Genomic DNA, 9,071 nt, shown 5'->3' on the forward strand with positions numbered 1-9,071 from the left:
GTTGGTGAGTTATTCGGGTTTCTTACCCTCACTAGCTCAGGGCGCTACAAGATTCGTTGACTCAATTGATTTAAGGAAGTAAAGTCGCTATCCTAGCTAACTAGCCGGCTAAGTTTCTGACTAGCCTGCTAGCTTTTGCTAACCAACGTGTCTGTTGTTGATAGTGTGCTTGTGAATTAATACTTTCTTCTAATTTCAGAAACAAGATGTCCAGGCAATACCCCGACTGCGGGGGGTCAAGGGCGACCGCCACCGCCGCTGCGTGGCCTGCCTCGGCAGGGCCCACGCTGAGGCGGCGCTCTCAGGCGTCGACCCTGCCTGTGGCATCTGTGCTAGCCTCACGCTAGCTAAGGCTACAAAGCGCCTCGCGCTATGGGAGCGCGTGGACGCTGAGAGGGCAGCACCGGCTCCATCCGGGGTTATCACCCCCGAAGGACCAAGTACGCCTTCAAACCTTGGGCAGCATTAGCGTCAGCAGCCGCTTCCCAGCCGCAGCTCGCATGCTAGCCTCTCCCCGTCGCCGTCGCCTGCCAGCCTGCTGGCTGCGGGCCACGAGGCGGTGGAGCTACCCCCAGGCGAAGACCAGCCCACGCCGGAGCTGGACTTCGGCCTGGATGACGAGAGTCTGCTGGACTACTCGGACGAGCATGACTCGGACGAGGAGGACATGCAGCTCAGTCTGGATGTTCGGCCGCGGGAAACCTCTCCCCCAGCCACATCACGGACACTGGCCAGCAACTCCACGAGGTTGCGCTGAGAGCAGCCAGCTGCCTCGGGCTCCCTCTCCCTCCCCCTTCCAGCGTGCGGGCGACGGACCTCTCCTCCGGCTCACCCGGTGCACTTCCCAGGCCCTATCGGCCAATATTAGATCTTCGTGTGTAGATCAACAACAAAGCACTCATGCCGCTGAAGTTCAGAATGCTGACCCCACGCCGGCTAGTGCAGTTCATAAGACCAAATGATTGGTTCATCACGATAGACTTAAAAGATGCGTATTTCCACGTCCCGATCCACCACAGAACATTGAAGATTTCTGAGGTTTGCGGTTCGGAGGAATAGCATACCAATTCAACGCACTCCCGTTCGGCCTAGCTTTGGCACCGAGGGTTTTTCACAAGTGCGTAGAAGCAGCCATCGCCCCATTACGACTACGCGGGACTGCGCTTATTCAATTATTTGGACGATTGGTTAATTTCTGCTCATTCAAGAGCGGCAGCGGTGCAGGACTACGCATTTCCTAGGCATGGTTCTAGACTCCACCTCCATGGAGGTCAGGCTGTCTCAAGACCGAATAAATGCCATCCAGAACATGCGTGCATCAGTTCCGACTAGGACAGTCAGTCTCGTCGCTGTGCTGCCAACGCCTGTTGGGAATGATGGCATCGGCCGCGATCGCTCTCCCGCTGGGGATGTTGCGCATGCGGCCTTTCCAAATGTGGTACCTGTCTCTGAGGCTCCACGCAGTCAAAGACAAATACCGCAGAATAACGGTGTCCTCCAGATGCAGGAAAGCCCTGGCAATCTGGAGAGCCCCCTGGTTCCTCGCGGCGTCAGGCACTATGGGTATAGTGACGCGCCGCGTAGTGGTAACCACAGACGCTTCCACCAGAGGGTGGGGAGCGGTCTGCGAGGGAGAGGCGTGAACGGTCTCTGGTCTGCGACAGAGGCCGCGTCTCATATAAATGTGCTAGAACTGCGGACGGTGGTCCTGGCGCTGCGACACTTTCTGCCCAGATTGAGTGGTCAGCATGTGTTAGTAAGGACGGACAACACTTTGGTGTTGGCGTACATAAACCGTCAAGGCGGAGTGCGCTCCCCGTCACTGCACCATTGGGCGAACCGCCTGCTCCTGTGGGCAGCGGTTCACATCCGTTCCCTCAGGGAAGTTCATATTCCAGGTCACCTCAACTACGGAGCGGACCTGTTGTGGAGGGGCGACCCTCAAGCAGCAGATTGGTGTCTACACCCTCAGGTGATAGAGCAGATCTGGCTGCGTTTTTTCAGGGCGCAGGTGGATCTGTTTGCGAACAGGCAGAACACCTGCTGCCCCCTTTGGTTCTCGCTAGGGGGTGACGACCCCCCACTCGGCATAGACGCGCTGGGCCACCAGTGGCCGAACCTGCGTCTGTATGCTTTTCCCCCGATTCCGCTCCTTCAGCAGGTGCTGAGCAGAGTAGCGGACGAGGGCAGAGTATTGTTATTGATAGCCCCCCACTGGCCCAACCAGCCGTGGGCAGCGGATCTAATCAATATGTCAGTGCAACAGCCCTGGGAACTGCCTCTGCGGAGAGACCTCCTAACACAAGCGAACAGGACAGTGTGGCATCCCCATCTGGAGCTGTGGCGTCTCAGAGCCTGGCACCTGAAAGGTGCAGGCTCCTAGCGTCAGGCTTATCAGACGCGGTGGTAGCCACGATACAGAGTGCCCGAGCGGTGTCGACACGGGCTCTGTATACGCTAAAGTGGCGCAGTTTCGAACGGTGGTGCGCTGCGCGTCAGCACGACCCCGTTAACTGCGCGCTGGGCGTCATACTAAAATTCCTACAGCAGTTGTTTGATACAGGCATTAATGGCAGTTCCCCTGGCAGTCACCCGCTAGCGTCACGCTTTATGGCGGGGGTGAGACGGCTCAGGGTGCCGGAGAGACACCTCATACCCTCTTGGGATCTGCTGGTTGTGTTACGTGCTCTTACAGGGCCTCCGTTTGAGCCCCTGGAGACGGTGGACATAAAGTTTGTCTCTTTAAAGACTGCGCTGTTACTGGCATTGACGTCAGCAAAGCGCGTTGGTGACATGCAAGCTCTGTCCGTCAGCCCATTGTGCCTTCAGTTCTCGATCGCTGGTGACAGAGTGGTTATGCGACCTAATGCTGCTTACACACCTAAAGTGGTGGCAACCCCATTCCGCAATCAGATGATTGAATTAGCAGTTTTCTCGCCTCCTCCTTTTGCGTCAGCAGAGGAGGAACGTTTGAATAGGCTCTGTCCAGTACGCGCTCTCCGCTGTTATGTAGAGCACACTGGGGCATTCAGACAATCAGATCAGCTATTTGTGTGCTTTGGTGCACGTGCAAAAGGCAGACCTCTATCAAAACCGAGCCTCTCCCGTTGGATAGTAGAGGCTATCGTGTTGTCTTATAAGAGTATGTCTTTAGATCCCCCGGAAAAGTTGCATGCGCACTCTACACGGGGAGTCTCCTCTTCCTGGGCCTTACTAAAGGGAGTCTCAGTGGAAGATATTTGTAAAGCTGCAAGCTGGAGTTCTCGCCACACTTTCATTAGATTCTATATGTTAGATGTGGCTGAACCTAGTTTTTTACATGGTGTTCTACAGGCAGGCGATCTCTGAATCCCCTGGCCTGAGAACGATATAATGATGAATGTGTTCATTAGTGTCTATGTGTTATGTTGCACATGAACCATCCCAGGGTGGTTTCCTACAGGCGTAGGATCACTGATACCTGCCGCCTATGTTAAAGGATGCCCTGTAAATGTTCACCACCAGCTGCTGTATGAACCTCTAGGAGGGCAAAAGCAATATACAAAGTTGATGTGTGCGATTGGCTGCCACTGTATTATCACGCGGGAATATATACGGTCCCATACTGTTATACCGCAGTCCAACTGCGATAAGGAACGTCTCGGTTACTTACGTAACCTCGGTTCCTTAAGCAGAGACCAGATATAACAAGTTTAGCGTGTACAGTGTTGCCTTGGTTTGATACTTCTTGCTCAGTTTTCTTTCCAAGGATATTTCCGTGTCGCGCTCCTGAATTTATTGGCTCCTGAGGGGGCAGGCTCAGGAGAGAGCGCGGACGAATCGCAGCCTTTCAGGCGTGAATGGATAAATGCTTCGATTTGGGCCCATGACTAACGTCATGTACCATACTGTTATATCTGGTCCCTGCTTAAGGAACCGAGGTTACGTAAGTAACCGAGACGATATACATATTGAACCACCTGCTGTAGAATAAACGAGAGAGACAGAAAAGTCCCGAGAATGGCAAGGCCCCTGGGGTAGATGGAATCCATCCAGAAATGTTAATAGCAGAAGAGGCTTTAACAGTACAACTGAAGAAAACAGCAGAATAACCTGAAAAACCACAAGAACCCCACGTAACCATAGCAGAACCTTTAGTAATTAAAGCAGAACCCCACCTAACCATAGCAGAACCTTTAGTAACTAAAGCAGAACCCCACGTAACCATAGCAGAACCTTTAGTAACTAAAGCAGAACCTCACGTAACCATAGCAGAACCTTTAGTAACTAAAACTACCACACTGCAGAGAACATGAGAGACAGAGAAAGTGCCATCAGACTGTCATGTTGGGTGAATTGTTAAGCGATCTAGCAGACGGTAACAACTGGAGAGGAATAACTCTCTCATCCATGTGGAGCAAGGTACTATGCAGACAAGTACAGAAAATGAATTAATTTAACTATCTGAGAACCAACAAAGTAAAAGGGGATTTCAGCACTGAGAAACATATGGAAGTGTCCAAAACTTAAAACAGCCACTAAACTCAAGATCTTCAAGAGCAATGTCCCAGGAGTACTTCTTTACAGTGCAGAATCGTGAAAGGTCACAACGTCCATCAACATCAAGCTGGATTTTTTTTTCAGACGCATTCTTGGGATATTCTGGCCAAACATCATATCCAGCCACGAACTATATCACCGAACCAACACCAATGCAATATCTACCATGAGCGGGGAGATGGCGAAGGGTTGGACATGAGAATGAGCTGAGATGTCATACCGCCATAAGATGGACTCCACACAGGTGGAGAAACAGAGGGGAAACAAGAGGAACATGAAGGAGATGGAATGAAATGAAAGCTTTTGGCTGGACCTCGGGGCACGTACAGGAACTATCAACCAACTGATGGACAGGACATGAAGAGGACCAAGTAAGTAACTAGTGTCAGCTGTGAGGGCATTTTTTCGACAGAAGTAATCAAACCAATGATCCTTCATTTCAACTTCAGTTCAATTTATTTAATTTTATTCATATATGAATCTAATATGTGTATTTATGATCCTTGACCATCAGCTGCTACTGTTTTACCAAACTTATACATGTCAAATAGACATACAAACGAAAAGACAACTGACTAGAAGGCTAGACAAACGACAGGTAAAAGGGTGGTGTGCCACTAATAGGAAGTGACATCACTGAGGGGTCAGCCTGTCAGTCATTGACCAGCGAGACCAGCCGATACTCAGAGACACCTGCCAATCAAATCACACCGAACTGAAAATGACCCTTTGCACGTGTTCATGCCTGACATCACCTGCATGTATGACTGAACATGTTTCTAGAAAAAATAAGTGGAAGTGGAAATTTTCTGTCAGACTCGGTCAGATGTTATTTTTAGCAGGACATATGGCTCAATATATCACTTACGGAACAAACAAATGAGAGAAAAGGGCAGTAGTGACATCTATCGCGCGTACCAGTGGAAACAAGAGACTGCTAACCCAGAGAGACTAGCTGGGGGGGGGGGGGGGATTTTTGACAGAAGCAAGGCAGAAGAGGTGCCCTTGGAAAATACTAATCAAATACAAGCCCAGTTTCAAACTGAACATAAAAAATGTAAAACTGTAACCCAAAACTGTCAATAATTATAAGCGACTTATAATTAAAATTAAATTAAAAAATAAAAAGTTGTTGAGAATGTTCATACATGGCAACAGTACCCGTTAAACCACTCTAGAAGAATCACTTAGTAGCCTGTTAAAAAATGTACCAGGGGCAATTTCACATTTGAGATTAAGCTCACGGGATACAGGCTGGCAGCACTGTAGGCTCCAGTACCGCCATTGTGAAGCCTTAGTCTGGAGCCTTGTGCCCTTATTCTGTTTCTTCCTCCTCATGCATATTGTAGAAGGCAGAAATGTTTGGATTTGCGGGAGTGCAGAGAACAAGCCAATGATTGCTGAGTAACCATGGCACTGGATGTCTAGCCAGGGTTGCCAGGCGACAGTGAGCATGTTCTAGTAAAGCGTCACAGTTTGATATCTGAAATAATAAAGTGATCAATGGCTCTTGAAAAATGAGGGAGGGAACTCAATTACATGTCTTCTTGCTGACAGACGTGGGTACAAGTACAAGTAGAAACCAGACATAAAAACTTAAATAAAAGCATTTGAAGAGGGGACTCCAGAAAGGAGAGGAACTGAGCTATCAAGAGAGAGAGAGAAAGGGAGAATGAAGAGAGTGGCATAGATAGAGAGAGCGAGCGAGCGAGCGAGCGAGAGAGAGAGAGAGAGAGAGAGAGAGAGAGCGAGAGCAAAACAAACACTGTGTCTGCTCTCTGCTTACTTCCTGGGTAAAGGTACCTCTTTAGAAAAGAAACTCAGTCTCAATGGAATGTGAAAAGCTCTCAGTGCCTCTACACATGACTGTTCTTCAGGTTTTCCTGGAAAAAGACCCCACTGTGGACTGACTCAGAGTGGAAAACAAATGTACTGAGAGACCATCGCTGAAGTATACTGCCCCGGGCCAGGTTGTAGACACTGTGGGGTCCTCTGAGAGTCCAGCTGCTGCTCTGTGTGACGCGGAGAGAAAACACATTCTGTTTGCTGACGTCTTTGTGAAGATGGTATTTTATTGAACTGTGGAATATTTCTGGTATGAGATGACTGCATGCGTTCTACCGAGGTCTACCAGGGGAACATGCTCATTCGTGTCTTGACCTGTTGAAACAGAACTGGACTTCAGGGCATGGACATCGTGTTTTCTGTCTTCATGCTTGACAGTGGTCAGTTAACTCCAATTCAACATCAACTGACAAATATTACAAATTATACTGAGGTATATATTCAGGTGCATAACAAACAAAAGGTGCGAAATGAACAAAAATGTCCATTTGTAGTATATAAAAAAATTTAAATATAAAACAAAATTCTATTTGTCGTGGACTTTTCACTTTTAGGAATGCACACAGAACTGATGAACAGTAACTTCCCCACCCACAGCAGTTAAAGGCCTACAATATGCCAGTCACTGTTAAAGGCCTACAATATGCCAGTCACTGCCAAGACACACAGCTGTGGGTAAAACAGCTAAGCCTAACAGTTTGACTCATTTGATGTGACACCTTTCTCCAAACTGAGCTCCATGCACCAAAATGCCAAAAAGAAATCCTTGTATGTGTTAACTTATCTGGCAATAAAAACGATTATGATTATGATTCTGATGCACACCTGATTCATTTAGTGAAACTCATAAAGCACAAATTTCACCTCAGCTACAGACCACGCATCTCACTTCCCTCAAACACATCAGAGAGCTCCAGACCATCTCCCACTTCTACAAACACAACAAAGAGAACCCTATATAATGTTCCGTTTCCATTTAGGCCCGACTTCCTGTCAAAGGAAAAAGGAACCAATGCCCTGAAGACAGGTGAGGAAGTGAAGCTTCTCTAGTATGGAATAAGCACATGGGAAAATGACTGTAATTAATATCTCCCTCAATACACAGCTCATGAAAGTATACGTTGTCACATTAATGATACTGATGAATAAATTCATTGAGTACAACAGTTAATACGATTATGCATCACTGCCCTCATTAATGCATATGTATCACACAGGAATATCAGGTACCACATTGACCTAAAATACATAATGTAATGTTGTTTCAGAATAAGGAACCTTTAAGGAACCTTAGGCTAACCAAGTTTTTACATCAGTGTACCGATGTGAGTACTGTTGCATATGTCATATAATCAATGATAAAATAATATATTTTAATTGAAAATTGTATTTGAAAATAAAGCCCACCATCGTTTTGCAGTGCAATTGGTCATTGTTCCACTATACCACCATTCCACTTTTGGAACATAGACCTTATTTTTAGAAATGAACTGCTGACAATATGTCATCAAGGATAAATTGCTAACTGCAGCATGATGCCTTAGAAGATGAACACAAGAAGGTGGATTTTTATAGAGAAGATACTTCTGTTCTTAGATTCAAGATCAGAGCAGTGTTAGCCACATGAAGACATTTCACGTTAATCTCACGTCTCTCATCTCACGTCTGATGCTGACTCTTTTTTTACCTCTCTGTTCGTTCACATCCTCCCATAGCTGCTCTCATCCTGTTCATCTGGAACTCATCATCATCACAGAGCTGATCAAAAACTCCAACACAAACACATTCTATTCGCAGAAATAAACAGAGATTAGAGTACCCAGTGGATATAGACATTGCAGATCAAACTCACAGATTCTGTGAAGTAACCTCTGGGTATACATTGTGATGGCCCAGCCGGTGAGCAGTGCCCCACATGGCTGAGTACAGCCAAACGAAGGCAATTAAGAGGCATGGTGTTGGGCGGTACTACCCCAGAGGATTCTCATAGGGAACTCCTCCCCACCCAGGTGTCTCTGGTTGTCCCTCCCAGGTGCACTCAATCAATCTGGCAATCAGGAGCCTTTTTAAACTCAACCAGAGGATACAGAAGCCAGACTGTCTTGAGCTACAGAGGAGTGAGAACCAGACGCCTTCCAAGACAGTCTCAGGGTAAGAGGCCCGCGGCCTGCCTTTTATATTACTGAAGACGGGTAATCGCTGTCTATCTCTCTCTTGCCTCAGGAAGAGCCCGACGGAGCCCCTGACGCCAACGGCCAGACCGTTTGTGTACCCACTGTTTGCCCTTGCAAGGCCAGGCTCCTACAACATGGTTAGTGGTGCTGGATGGGCACTAATCTTGTACTTGAGTCAAAATAGACACCCTAGATAAAATATGACTCTAATAAAAAAAAAAAGTTTACATCATATAATAAAAGCAATTTTATAGTTATAGCATTTAGTAATTAGATATTCTCGGATATGCTGGAATTCAAAATACTCCACTGTAGTATATACTGAAATTTGAACAATTACTATTCCAAATAGTGTAATTTAGTACATACTGAAGAAGCATACTTAAATTTAAACAATGACTGAATACATGCTCTTAGTTACTATCAGCAACAGATGTGTTGTACTAAACTACGGCATGCTAAATGTAGCGGGAGCCCAGTCCTTGCCACAGGGGAAGTCCAAGGTCATATAAT

This window comes from Clupea harengus, chromosome 15 (genome assembly GCF_900700415.2).
Source record: "Clupea harengus chromosome 15, Ch_v2.0.2, whole genome shotgun sequence".
In the NCBI taxonomy this organism is placed as follows: domain Eukaryota; kingdom Metazoa; phylum Chordata; class Actinopteri; order Clupeiformes; family Clupeidae; genus Clupea; species Clupea harengus.